We start from the raw sequence: 15,469 nt of genomic DNA, 5'->3' as shown, positions 1-15,469 counted from the left end.
AAAAAATTAATTATAAAAAGTTACATAAAGATGTATCAAAATCTTTGCAATAGTTACAAAAAGAACATCAAATATACCCATTTTATTTTGTAACAAATGGATGGCTTCAACTATTGTTTTACCGAATGAAATAAAAAAATAAAGTTCACGACATTGACAAAATATTCACCCAATCCAACAAGAAAACTTCACGAAGAAATGCCATTGAAGTTTGCAATATAAAACTACATCCTCAAATAAACCATCAAAAAGTCAAGAAATTTGATTTATTGATGTCCTTTAGGGATCATCATCATTACAAAGAATTAAAAAATCGCTTCATTACCAGTGGCACTGGTAACTTGCTAGGTTGACATTGCCAACCAAAATAAAGGGCTTGTTTGGAAGCTAGTTTTTTGCCTAAGTTTTTTACCTACTAGTTTTTTAACAACTTTTGCTACAGGAACCTTAAAAAATTTCTCAAAGTTTTTTATCTACACACTTAAAATATCCAAAACATAAAAAAAAAAAAAAAAAAATCCCTTCTCCTTCTTTCTTCTTCCTCCCCACCGAACCCACCACCTGCATTTGAGCAACCTCTCAACAGCCTCTCTATAAACTCCATCGCCTCTAAACGCCCCCATCGCCAATCCCACATCCCCGCTTTGCTCCTCCGTCTCACTCCCTCCTTCGCGACCACCACATCCACTAGCATTTATGGGCCTCACAACAACCAACGTCGCCCCTTCCAATTTCACCCCATTTGATAGCTCCATCCGCGCCTCGTGCTTTATCCTCATCCTAACTGCAGGCACAGTCGTCCGGGGGGAGAGGAGTGGCGGGGGCAGAGGGGGAAGGGGCTGAGGGGGTGGCGGGGGAGAAGAGTTGCAGGGCAGAGGGGGAAGGGGCTGAGGGAGTGGGGGAGAGAGGGGAGGAAAGGGATGGTGTGCATAGGGAGGTGGCGGGGGAGGGAGTATGAGGGGTGGCGGTCCAAGGGGGTGGCGGGCAGAGGGGGGAGGAACGGGGAAGGGAGTGGGAGGGGGGTGGTGGAGGAGAGGGGAGGAAAGGGGTGGCGGGGGAGGGAGAGGGAGGGGGGGAGAGGAGAAAAGAAAAAAAAAAAAAAAAAGAGAGGTGGTGCTAGCAGAGGAGCGGAGGTGGGAGGCAGAGGTAACGGGTAAGGGGAAGAAGAAAAAGAAGAAGAAGAAGAAAAATGAAAGAAAGAAAAAGAAAAAGAAAGAGAAAGAGAAAAAGAAAGAAAAAGAAAAAAAGAAAAGGAACAAAAAATTCACCCTACCAAAACTTCTACAAAATTTTTCACATTACAAAAACTTCTATAAAAAAATTTTTTACCTTACAAAAACTTCTACAAAAATTTTTTAAAAACTTCTACAGTGCACTACAGTAAAGTTTTAGACAAACTCCCAAAAAACTCAGGTTCCAAACAGGCCCAAAGTTCCAACAAAAGGCAAACTACAAATTACCTAAGAAAACAAATTAGTTTACTCTCCTTGCCACTACTGAGCTGATAAAAAAAAAAAGAAAAGTAAATCTTGCAACCCATCAATAAGGTTGACAAATAACCAAAAACTGAAAAAACAAAAACAAGACTAACATCTCTAGAAAAAGGAAACAAGCAAAACTACAAGCCGAACAGCAAGTGTACAAGCAATTATATGTCCGAGTTGAATTCTGCAAAAAAGAAATTGAGCTTTAGGTTGTATGATTCTCAAACAGAGAAATCAAAACAATAAAAACAGAGTAAGTAAAACAAGTAAAAGAAAATAACTTTGGATCTCGAGGAAATAGGATGCCGTCTCAAATTTTCACCCTTCACTTTTTTAAAGACCAATAACAGGACAAAGAAAGCAGAAAGTTACAGCCAGTTACAATGAAAAAAATTTGTTCACACAAAAAAAAGGACATTAAAACACATCATCCAGGCTTACTGAAGAAAAGTAGCCTCCTTTATCTTTTCTTCCTTCATCTAACAAAGACTTAGAATAAAAAATGCTGGCAAGAGCAAATTTATTGGGGGGAAAAAATGAAGACCACAAAACCTTGGATCTACACTAAACAGATTAACATTTTTTTGTTAAAAAAAGGGCCTAAATAAAATTAACATTGAGAAAACAATTTCCAAAATCCTTTTGTACTATGCTGTAAATCTTAATATCTCAACCCATAATAAACATTTGGGATTTAGTAGAAAATAAATATAGTTAAAATTCTTATGCTACACCATCAAATATAGCATAGCATATGTTAAATCGCAAAAAAGAAGTAAAACAATAGGAATTAAGCACTAAACACCTAAATTTTTTTCAAAATTTCACATCCAAATCACATTGATGCAATAGGACAAAACATCGTCCCTAAGCCACTTTTTGAAGTAAATAAATAGTTTGTAATCTAAACAGATAACAAAGGACCTAAAACTTACAATAGCAAACAATTAAGGACCAAAAAAACATTTAAAGTTACTTTTGCTGCATCATAGGTGAATACATGAAAGGGTTCGGACCACCTTAAGCAAATGAATCAAAATGCAATCTACTACATAAAAGGACACGTAGAACTACATAAGAAATATGGTAATATCTGATAAGTCAAAAAGGAAAATATTTACAAGAATAAATCAGCATTTTTTGAAAACTTTTCGTACTTCCTATAACAACATAAGAAAGTTTCCAAACAATGTGATATGATAATTCTACCACATTTCCAAACAACATAGCAGATACAGGAGAACTACGTTATTAGAAAAAAGGCTTTCTAAATCTAAAACCTAAACAAAGGACCTAAACCTTACAATAGCAACAATTAAGGACCAAAAATACTTTTAAAGTTACTTTTGTTGCATCATCGGTGAATACATGAAAGGATTTGGACCACCTTAAGCAAATGGATCCAAATGCAATCTACTACATAAAAGGACATGTAGAATTACATAAGAATTCTGGGAATATCTGATAAGTCAAAAAGGAAAATATTTACAAGAATAAATCAGCATTTTCTGAAAACTTTTCGTACTTCTTATAACAACACAAGAAAGTTTCCAAACAATGTGATATGATAATTTTAGCACATCTCCAACCAACGTAGTAGATTTAGTAGAATTATGTTATTGAAAAAAAGCCTTTCTAAATCTAAAACCTGATTCTTCTATAATCATTATAAAACAACCAATAGTTGGCCACAATCTAAAACGCAAAAGAAACACTAACATGAAGTCACCAATTATCAAAAGGGATAAGTCACAAAAATTAAGGTCATTAGGTATGAGCGCCTTGATTACTAACTCATACTGCTACTTCGATAGCATTTTGAATATCCAGTGTTCTTTTTTGACGAGTCTATTTACTCAAAAAATGTTTATCTTTTTTTTTTTAGACAGTGATAAATTCCTCTTGCTTCCTACAAAAAATAATGGTAAGACAAAAAAAAATTCAAAAGATTTGAGACTTGAGAAACAGAAATCAAAAGAACATTCTTATCAGCCAAAAAGAGTTTTAAAAAAAAACTTCAAATGAATATACCTCTATAGAACAGAAAAAAATGAAAGGTAGGTGCTATCATCTTTCTTCCTACAAAGGCAATAACAAAAAAATATAAATCAGATAAAAAATATCAGTGACACAAAATACTTTTCTAAGAGGCAAAATATCAGAAGTGTAGACACCAAATTTTTAGCGTAATTTCATTTACTATTTAATTCTTAGTTTTTATTTGTCGTGTTAAGTTTTATTCACTTTTTAGTTTTTAGTTTTTATTTTATTATTTTTATTTTAAGTTTTAGCATAGAATTTCTCGAAAAAAAGAAAAAAAGAAAGAAGAAGAAAAAAGAAAAAAAAAAGAAAAAGGAAAAAAGAAAGAAAAGAGAAAAAAAAAAGGAAAAGCATTCAAAAAATATGATTTAGTTGTTTTCTTGGAAAAAAGAGAAAAATGATGAAAATGAAAAATGATTTAAATTGTGTTAAATGATTTACTTAAATTGTTGCTTTTGTTACTTATTTTTATTATTATTATCAATTTTGTTAAATTAAATTTAAAAAAAAAAAAGCAGCGGCATGCAAAGCTGCGATTTTCCGCAGCTTGCAAAGGAGATTGCAGCAGGGCCTTGAGGGCAATATTTAGCCATAAATGGCCAGGTGTCTAGGACACCTCAGAGGGGAGAGAACTCTAGAAGAGGGACAGCTAGGTTTAGCCGAGAAAGGGGAGAGAGCAAGAGATTGGCGGCGGGGGGTTCTGAAAAAACAAGAAAGAGAGAGCCGAGAGAGGGAGTCTGAGGCAAGAGCAAAAGGGAAAATCTGGAAGCTGAGGGAGGTTCTGGGACGACAAAAGAAAAACCAGGGGGAGAGAAAACAAGAAGGCTGAGGACGGCTGAAAATCTAAGGGGGAGCCAAAGGAAAAAGGATAGAGAGCAAAGAAAAAGGAAAAGAAGGGAGGCGACGAAAAGCTAAGGAAAAAAACAGAGAGCAGGGGACGATGGAAAATCTGGAGAGCTAAGCAAGGAGCTTCAGCCTTGAGAAGGAAAACAGAGCAAGAGGGAAAGGAGGGCTGCGGCTGAAAACGAAAAAACAGAGGAGGAAAAAAAGCTGTCGGGCAAGCAACGGAAAGAGGAAAAGGCTGAAAAGGAAACGGAGGAAGGCTTCGGCTAACTGGAATCCACCGCCACCATCGCAACTCATCATCGCCACCGGCAGATCTTTACCGAGGGACAGTGGTTTGATCCTGTGAGTACAAGAAGACTTCCGATCACTGTTTTCTTTTTATTGGTATGGTTGATAGCTTAAAGCTAGGGTCTTTTGCTGTTATGTTGCATGACAGTCATGTTAGGGTTCGAAATCCGTTTGGTATTGTTCATTTTTGTTCCCAAGCTGTAGTCTAGTAGCAAAAGATATTAACTTTGAAAAAGAAAAATGACGTTCCATGACTGGTTTATTCGAGAAAGCATCTAAGTTCATATGTAGCAGAAATTTCTCAGTTTGTGCTTTTTACTTTTATTCTTGTAAGCTGAAATCTCAAGGTTTCATGTTGGCAAAATGGAAGAACGTTCGAGGATCTTGTTGTTTGATTTTAGATGATTTACTTGAGGTTGTTGTGCGTAAATCGCTGCGAACAGGGTTGGAGCTCTTTGCAGCAATGCTGACAGATAGGAGCTCTTTCCTTTGTTGCAGCAATGGTCATCTCATCGTTTCTGAATTTATTGCTTTGCATCTGTGCTGAATTTTCGTATGAAGAAGCATTTTTGGACATGTTGAGAGTAGATATGTGCATTTGTGTGTTGCTAACAATACTTTTGGGAAAGTTTCTGGTCAAGCGAAGCTGCTGCTAAACCACACGTTGCTTTGCTGCGTTTCATGCCTGGTTGCTTTGATTAGATTTCATGAGGAACGGATGATTATGTTTGGGAGATGTGTGTTGGTTTTGGTAACTAAATGTTGAGTTATTGCGCAATCTTTCATTTGCGTGAGCTGAAGCTGCAAATGTGCAGCAGAGGAATTATTGTAGAAAGCCTCCCTAGCTGCCGAATTTTTTTTAGCAGAAAGTTTGGTTTGAATTCTGGATTGCATGAAAATCTTTATCATTTCTGATTCTGCCATCCTCTTGCATGCATGATAAGCTTAATAGGAATTTGAGTTTGGGTTTGTGGTTTGAGATGCTTGAGTGCATCTGTCATGCGAAATGCTGAAGCTCAAAAGCATTGCTTGCTGAAGTTTAAAACCATTGATGTTTTGCTAAGTTTTCTGTTTGTTTGAATGAAGTTGCTAAGTTTTCTGTTTGTTTGGTCTGAACGAAGTTGGTTGGTTTGGAAAAATCTAATCAAGGTTGTGATTAAGAAATTTGAGTTTGAGAAAAAATTGCAACAGATTTCATTTCGTTTGCCAGAGTACAGAAACATTGCAGAAATCTTGTTCGTATGCATGCATGAGAATCTTTTAGAAATTACACTCCAACCCCTTAATTTTTGTCTAATGCTATTACGGCCCAGAAACTTTGGAAAGTTAATCAAGTTTGCCCTCTTTAACATGCTGTTTTCCCTTGGTTTGCTTTCATGTGATTATTGAACAAAACATGCACGAGCTTTTGGGATGAATTTTTGAGGTTTCATAGCTTTTAAGAGATTTATGACTTTAATTTCATGTTTTAGTAAAATTTTGGAATCTTTGGTGTTTAATCCTAGCAAATTGATTTTCATTTGTTTTTTGTGTGATTTTTATCATTTGATTGAGGGGTCTCACCTTAGGTCCGTAATTTTGTTTTTTTATTCCCTGTTAGACTCTTAATTTTTATAGTAATAATAAATTGATCCCTTTTTAATCCTTTAGACGGATCCTTGTTTGTTTTAATTGGATGAATAGGGGTTGTTTAACTTATTTTGAATGCTTTGTTTAGTTATTCAATTTTATATTTATTTTATTCCTTGAGATTTTGTAAATAAATTGGTACCTTGACCATTTCTTTTATTTTGGAGGATAAATAAGTGACTTCACCCCATTAGAGCTCCATTTCAAGGGAGGTATAACTTCTTTTATCTTTTTTGTCTCTCCCCTATGTGATCCAACGTGTTAAGTGAGAATTGCATGCCTACTTTACTTGCTTTCTTTGTTTTTCCTTAATTCATTTCATTTACTTTTGCTTTTATTAAGTCATTCTTTTATTTATGGGGTATGTGTACACCTCTTGGTTTGTAATAGATAGGGTTTGGGGAGCATTTGATGAAGACCTATTGAAGACGTGTGCCTAACTAGCAAATGTAATAGGTTCATTAGCTTGATTGCTTGCTTTTGTGGCTATGTGTTAATTTGCTTTATTAGGCTTTTGCATTTAGTCGAGCATGCTAAGTGTTACGTGCTACGTGTTTATGAGTGTTTGGGCATGTCTACTTGCTTTCTATATTCGTAGATGAATGTGATGGATGAATGTACGTCACCACACTAGTCCAATGCTAGTTGTGGCTCATTATTCCGTTAGGAATTCATAGAAAGGGCTAGTCCAACGCTAGACCCAATAGGCCGTCCCTCTTTCGTTAGTGCATACTCGCATGTTCACTACATTTCATGCATTTTTCTTAGTTTTATCATTTGGCATGCTCCTCCAATCCTTTTCCCCTCATTTTAGGTTTTTTTGCATCCTCATGCTAGTTATAGGGTACATTTGCTTGAGAGTTCCCTTTCGATAAGGGAAACGAGCGAGTTTGGCTACAAAATAGCCTTAGCACGCTAGTTCTTCCTTCTAATCCAAGGGAAAATCAAAGTCGTAAAGTTAGGAGTCCTTCCCGTGCCCGACTTGATGCATTCCCTTAGGGTCATACACTTCCATTCTTTTTATATCACCTCCTCACTCTTTTAGCCACATTTTCTCACTATTTAGATTTTTCTCAATCCATTTTCTCACCACCTTTTTCCTATCCCTCATTTATTTTTCTACCTCACAAATGGCATTCAAATTGCACTTATGCGTATCTAATATCCTATTTTTATTCATTTGCACACAAACACCTTTATTTTCTCACACTTGCACACTTACACTTGAGTCCTCATTTGCATTAATCACGACTTCTATGAGAGCTTTCCTTATTGGCCACCACAATTTATGTGGTTGAGACCAAAAAGTCTCATAAGAAACATTTTAGATTTAGGATTGCATTTTTTTCTTTCCTTTTTGCATCCATTAGTCATATCCAACATGCGATACATACCTTGGGTAGAAGAATTAGGAAAAGTGAGGCTAAATCACGCAACTAGCTTTGACTAGGGTAAGGGAGTGCCTTAGGCCACGCCTTTGCCTTCTCCCTTACCAAATGTGACCCCGATCCCTTTTTTTGGTTACGTAGACCTAAAAGTTTTTAAAAGGGTTTGTTTACTTTTTTCGTTCAAAAAAAAACAAAAAATCATTTTTGGGTGACTTGGTACACCCTAACTCTATACCAAGTGGTGACTCCGTTTTCCTATTCAAAAATCCTTTTTGAATTTTGTTTGGCCAAACCGTCGCATTTCACAATCCCACGGCCTTTATTTTCACTTTCACACGTTCATATCTCACACACACCACACACACTACCTACTCACACCACTATCAAAAAGTGGGGCGCGACAAGAAGAATAAAGGTCTTGTTAATAAAAAAAGAAACCATGAGTCATTAAATCTAATAAACATAATCCACCAGATCAACTAAACATAATCCACCGGTTGAAGGATGAGGGACAAATCACAAAAGGGACTATAACTTCAAGCTAAACCCAAACATAAGCCAAATATTCCAAAAAAAAGAAAGCATAAAATGAGCTTATTTACTTGGAATTGAAATGTGCTAAAATACAATTAAGTACATGATAGAGCAACAGACCTTCTATACATTCTTGTGCTCAGATACAAAAATATCATAATTGAGAATGTTTCCACCTCTTGAAGAGATACATTCTGATAGCTTGTAACTATTCCACCTCATCGTGCAAGAAAAATATGAAAGAAAGGGTAAAGAGTTTACAAAGAGAACCTGAAAACAAATAAGTAAAATAGATGGTTATTAAATAATTAACCAAAGACAATGAGAAATGTAGTAGCTGAAAGTAAACCAGCAAATCACACAAATCATAAGTTTGTATAAGGGCTCTCAAAGAAACGTCAAAAAAAAAAAAGCAAACTAAGTAAATATAAATACAACTCCATGAGAACTATTAAAACTTAGACCAATAAAACCAGTAGCAAAGGTATGGAGAGATCACTGCCAACCAAAAGAAGGAAAAAAAAAAGAGATCGAAGAAATTAATTCACATGCAATAAACAAAATTTTCCAGAAAGAGAGCCCCAAATTGCAGGATACCTTAAAGCCGTCCTTGGGAGAAATATGAACAAATTTTATTCCATACAAAAGAAAACCCTATAATGATTATTTTTCATCTCTAATATAATATGCGCTCAGAAATGAGGATGGGGGCAACAAATAAATATGGTTGGAACGAAACTTTAGATCTATAACTTTTCTAACAAAAAAATAGTTGATACCAGTATGAACAATATTGGATTTTCTCATATTATAGTTGAAGGAAGAAACGAGTAAAGAAAAATACTATTTATCACAACCAAATAACCCAAAAAATATAAAAGGGCAAGAAATTAACTGTAATTCCTCCTTCAGTGGCCTTCCTTGTGTTTTTTTTACCTGAGATAATCACAAAAAAATTCCATAAGAAAAAATAATCATAGTCTAAAAAGCCATGAGAAAAATAAACATCATGTGAGATCTCTTACCTGGCGGGTTCTGTAGAGATTGAAGATACCAGATAATAAAAAGCAAACCTTAAACTTGCACCCTGAAACAAACATGAAATTGATTAGAGAATAAAGCAAATTAGTCAAAATAAAGGAAAATTTTAAAACTAAAATATGGCTAGATCAGCGGATCGAAAATAAATCAGATAAGAAAGATCTCCAAGGTAATTATGTCCCAATAAAGAGAAAAACAAATAACCCAAAAAAAATGAAAAGGCAAGATACTAACTGTAATTCCTCCTTCAGTGGCCTTCCTTGTGTTTTTTTTTTGCCTGAGATAATCACAAAAAAATTCCATAACAAAAAATTATCATAGTCAAAAAAGCCATGAGAAAAATAAACATCATGTGAACATGAAATTGCTTAGAGAATAAAGAAAATCAATCAAAATAAGGAAAATTTTGAAACTAAAAAATGGCGAGATCAACGGATCGAAAATAAATCAGATAAGAAAGATCTCCAAGGTAATTATGTCCCAATAAAGAGAAAAATAATTGAGAGAAAATAGAAATTTTTCTGTGTAGAAAGAGGGAAAAAATCATAGGTTTATGAGGAAAAGGAATGGAGATCAGAAACAGAAAAAGAAAATCCAAATGTGAGCAGTTGAGCAAACAAGATCGACCAAATTTTCGAGGTTCTCCTATCTCAGAGTAAGGAGACAAAAAGGGCAAAAAAGAGAGAGAATAAAAGGTGGGTTTTGAGCATCATTTTTTTTCGAATAATCTTTAAAAGAGGGGAAAATTATAGAAGAAAGGGAGAATAGATGCGGTGTGTTGTTAGTCTGTTTCTTTTCTTTTTTTCAGAGAAAAAAATGGAGGAAATCCATGGAAGGAATGGAGGCGGTCAGTCATACTCTCGGATGAGACAAAAGGAAATAGAGGTGTTTTGGAAAAAGGGAGGTGAGGAGACTGGTAGAACAAGCGGCGCAAGCTGAAGCAACAAGCAAAGACTCTCAGTAACCCTACCTATTTATTAAGGCGTGAAATCTCGATTTTGTCCTCAATTCAATTCATCAGCTCAATCAACGGAGGACGACCACCAATTGGCCAATAAAATTGTGCCACGTCAGCAATTAAAACTCAATTGGAAACGATGGCATTCGCGCATAGACTAGATATGTTAACTAGGAGGAGATCACCGCGCAAATGCGCGGTGGACAGTTTTAAAATTTATATGCCCAGTTATGCCCTGTTTACAAAATGCCTGTAACGCAACTAAGGATCAAAAAATGGGAAAATGTCATTGAAAAGTACAATAATATACACAATAAATATAGATTGTTCATAGTCAAGGAATTCATAATAAATAGATAAAACAATAAAATTAGTCTTGTAGAATCTCGAAACATGAACTTGAACTTCCATAATTCCGATAAATACATATTTTAACTTAACCAAAAACAAAAACTTTCTGTCGTTCATACTCGCCCCAGAAGTGTAATGAGCAATTTCTAAAGAAACTGCTGAAGAACCTGCCATGTATTATAACAAAAAAGAATGTAAGATATAATCCATCGAAATTAGTTTACTGCTGTAAAACCAAGTTAAAAATAAATCAAGGACTTGAATAATGCCAACAAGGACAGGACAAATTCAACAAACATTTGCACTTTTGGTTACTAATACTCTCATAAAAAATTTGTTACCCCTTGTATATTTTAACCCATTTCACAAGCAAGAAGCCTTTCTTTTTTCTTTTTTTCTTGGTACAGTAGTTGTCAAAGTCAAGAAATGAAAAAATTCTTACAGGTAAGCTAAAGTGTCTTGCTTGGTAACTCGAGTTCTCACCAAAGTGAAACTATTAGATGTGCCAGATCCTTGGAGATGGTATGCAAGTAAACTTTTCCACAACTTGATCATGCAGCTGCATAATTTACACAAAATGCCAATGGAAGATAAGGTGAAAAAGGAAATAAAATCATACAAACAAATACGCCAAGAAGATCCTAAAATGTAAAAATGAAACAGAAACTTCTCCAGAGATGATATCTTTATATTCTAATGACATACTCCAATCCAAAAGCCAAAATATATGCAACTCTAAATAATGTCATGTAATTCAGCTTTTATTCCCAATAAAGTTCATGTTACTCTAGCATCAATAATCTATAAAATTTTTCAGGTGTAAAGAAAAATAGTGAAGGCAATATTCATCTAAAAAATTGGTATTCAATTATGTTTCAGGGTTGCTCCTATTGAATATTCGCAGGGTTTACATGGATTGTTGAGCTTTTGCAACAACTTGTTTTATCAAACTTTTGATATCTATTCTATTCCCATAGAAAGAAAACACAAGCACATGTGACCATTAAAAATCCCTAAAATGGAACACAAAACTCTAAATATATAGGGAAGGCAAATAACAAAAAAGTTTCTATGAGTTGCTCTCCAATTTTTCATTTTTTGTAAAATCTCAAAATTAGTCCAACATTGGTCATAAAGTTTTGCTAATCTCAATATTATTAAGAACACAGGTTTCAAAGCAGATTCATCAAGTTCACTATTCCCTAATTGTCACAGTCAGCATTAGTTTGTTAATCATTGTTAATTGGGACATACTTCACACACTTCACATGGTTTGCAATTAACTACTTCAATTGTTAACAGCCTGAGGATTTAAGCCAAGCATTGAATAAGTTCTATAGATAGCATGCTTAGCAAAGCAAGAATGATATTTCAGACTTTAATCAAACGATATTGATCCAAATCCAAAAAAAATAAAAGAAAAGTACCTACGAAATACCTATGAAATACGTATAAAACAAAATTACCTATGAAATAGCAAAGCAAGCCTATTGTCAATTTTCAAAAGAGATGCAGAGTACAACAATCATTATTAACTTCAATTAACTTCAAAGTCTTGAAAAAAAAGAAATACAGCCTCTGAAGATCTTTATCACAGTAAAGATGAGTAAAAAGATAGTCTACCGTGGCACAAAAAGATAAGAATTAGTTTCTTCATCTCAATTAAAACTAAGAAACACTTGTTTACTACACTATTACCTCATACGTTAAACCTTACACATTGACAACCACAAATTGGAGACACTGACATATTTTCAAATGCATCAGTGACATCCAATGTATCAGATGAAATTCATATACGGTGTTCAGCAAGCAAAGATAACACCATCTGTCAAATACCACCCACAATTTGAACATCAGATGAACATTCAACACATGAATCTTACAATAAATGTCATCGAGTAGACAAATGCAGTGTAAAATAGAGAAGTGATGTCAGAAACAAACTACCTGATACCCATTCCATTCAGCTTTTGAAGGCATGCCTAGGGCTGGAGGAAATATCATTGATGCTGAAGACCAGGGTAAGGCACTTGTCTGAGTAGCACCATGCAATAGAGCAGATCCACCAGTAACAAAACCCAAAGTATGGTCATTTCCTGCTAAAAAAGTAGGATCAGGATTAGATGTACCCCAATAATAACATATTCATATAAAGAAAAGAACCTTTAAAGTTGCTTAGAAGAAAGAAGATTTCACAAAAAAAATGGCGATAACAGAAACAAGAGGAGAAATCTATTGAGAGAGTATAAAAACAAGTCTTGCCAACATACATCAAACAATAAAAATAATGTCACATGAAATTTCCCCAAAGGGAACAAAATACTGTATATATATGTGGAAGCAAATTCTAGAGAAGTTTCTATGCATTATTTTCCAATTTTTCTTTTTTTTTTTAAATGTAAAATTGGGTCCAACATCAACGGTCAATGTTGTGAAGCACAGGGATACTATTTTCTGAACATATTTTTTCTAGCCAAAGATCTTGCCAAGTTTCTTTAGTAATTTAAAAGAGGAAAGATGGTATCTTCATAGTAGATTACATGGATTTTGCTTTTGAAACTCCATTTATCTAATTCATATAACAATGTATCTCATGAATCATGAACTGATGAAAACATCTTCAAGGAAGTCAGTCATAATAATGATTTCACTTTGCAAGTCAAAACCACAAAACCAGAAAAATCGACTATGAAATAAAGATTTCATCATACAGCTTCTCAAATCTTGACATTACCAAGAATACCAGGTAGTTTAAATAACAAATTCATCATGTTCACCAGCCAAGGGAAAAAATGAAGATAGAGAAGAAAAAGATACTCGTATCTAATTTACTTTGACAAACACAATAAAACCTAAAACACAAAACACTGGAAGAAAGTTGCTCATTCTTCCAATCACTTTTACTTTATCCTTTCTCTGACAAAAACCTCAATAAACAAAAATAGGCTAAATTAGGTGAGAGAAACTGTTTATAGGAAAAGACTATGGTTTATAGTATAAATAGTAGAACACAAATAAATATTACCAGCTTCAACTACTTCTTCGAGATGTCAACTTCAAGTCTTCCTATTCCTTCCTATAACAACAACCAATAATATACTCAGAAAAGTAACACCAAAAGAACAAAAAAAAAAAAGAGAAAAAAAAATATCGTCCATCAAATCCTAAATTGGGAGTGGAAGGGACAAAAAATTAAATCAGAATGATACAGCAAAACTTATGTTTTCCCTTACCAGTTGCTTTTCATGGGTGACCATTTTTCCTCCAAGAAAGGCAAAAAATGGAACAACAAAACACCAAAGAGGTACAAACAATTAAGTAAATAAATATCTAAAAGCTAGCTAATCTTCAATTATTCATCATCTCAGACGATATCAAAACTTTTTCTTCTAATTAAAAATTAAAAATCAATGATAAAACAGAAATGAAACGGAGACATTATTCATGGAAAGAAAGGGGAAGAAAAGTACCATATCTGCATTCTAGAAATTCACATCAGGTAGTGGAGATGAAATATTGACCTTCCCCTTCCTCATTGTTTCACAAAAGGACACGAAGGAGATGGGGAAAAAGTGATTTGCTGCCTTTAGCCAAGAAAATAGAAATATCAGGAAAAATGACAAAAAAAAAAAGAAAAATTAGCCCCAGATGAAGAAGAAAAAGAGGAAGAACTGGGAGAAACCGGGAGTGGAAGGGGAAGAAGATTATCAGCCCTTTTCTGTCTCAAGCCCATCATCCATCAAATCCTAAGCACCCACTCCTCAGAAAAAAAAAATCTTGACCCTCCAATTGAGGAAGCCAGGTTGTAATCTCAATTTGTGCAGTGCAATTCACTGACCAGGAAGCACAAAGAGCAGCCAGGACAAAAAATTTGAATGGGAAATGAAAAGAAAGGAAAGCAAATGGAACAAAAAGGAAACATCACAAGAAGGCCGCACCATATATCCACCGGGCAAAACGGAATTACCTGCCATGACCGTACCAAGAAAGCAGAGGAAACAATGCGCTGTCGAGTGGACAAAGAGAGGAGCCAATTTCTCGCCCGGAACCAAAAGTGGCGGCAATGTGTTTCTGACAAACATGCCCATGCACCTAATATTTATTACAGCAAGCGGGAGACAAAAATAGAGAAAAAATGTAGGAACATGAGGGTAAATCAGTCTTTTTAATCCAAATTAATCCTATAGCTACAACTGCTACAATTAAGGAACGCCAATAGCATCGTCAATGCAATAATGGGTCTGGATCACTCCCATTGAGTCAGAAGAAGAAATCACGCGTGGGAACGGACGATCATCAATTGGAAATTCGCACGAGCGGACGACCACCAATCAATCAATAGCAGCGCGCCACGTTAGCAATCACAACCCAATTGAAAACAATGACATTCCCCAATAGACTAGATATGTTAATAAGGATAGGCTTATTCAAGAGCTAATGCAAAGGAACTGGAACTGCGGGCTGGTTCATACATTGAGAGAAAAGAACAAATGTGCGAATTGACTAATTAAGGGAAGTGTTTACACACAAACTGACCAAAGGTGAACCACATAAAAGAATCAGAGAGATACGTGGTGTTGACATTATTGGGATGAATTCGCTTATTTTGTTGCTTGTTAAAAGAACTTGTGTTTCTCCCTTGTAACTCAAAAAAAAAAAAAAAAAAGAAGCACGTCTGTTAATATTTAAAGATTCTCTAAGTGTGTTGTAAAAAATTTTATTATAATTTATTATAGAAATTATAGAAAAACTTTTGTAATTTTGAGGGTTTAAAGAAAAATTTCTTTTTTTTTTCTTTTCCCTTCCTTTTCTTCCTCCTCTCTCCCACCCCACCACCAGCCTACTGCACCACCATGAGTAATGCCCCACCATCTCACCCCTTTTTTTTCCTTGTCTCCACCTCCCTA

General features: G+C 34.9%; 1 long non-coding RNA gene across 1 annotated transcript; it reads right to left on the bottom strand.

The window, feature by feature from the left end:
* Positions 1-1,432: 1,432 nt before the first annotated feature.
* LOC113692519 (uncharacterized) lies at positions 1,433-10,206 on the bottom strand. The gene is made up of 6 exons (XR_003448968.2): positions 9,485-10,206; positions 9,235-9,296; positions 9,105-9,145; positions 8,330-8,479; positions 3,516-3,563; positions 1,433-1,668 (listed from the first exon to the last, which is right to left on the bottom strand). It is a non-coding gene; the product is annotated as an uncharacterized lncRNA (long non-coding RNA).
* Positions 10,207-15,469: the final 5,263 nt, after the last annotated feature.

Source organism: Coffea arabica, chromosome 6c (assembly GCF_036785885.1).
Source record: "Coffea arabica cultivar ET-39 chromosome 6c, Coffea Arabica ET-39 HiFi, whole genome shotgun sequence".
NCBI classification, from domain to species: domain Eukaryota; kingdom Viridiplantae; phylum Streptophyta; class Magnoliopsida; order Gentianales; family Rubiaceae; genus Coffea; species Coffea arabica.
This window is presented reverse-complemented; position numbering and strand designations above follow the sequence as displayed.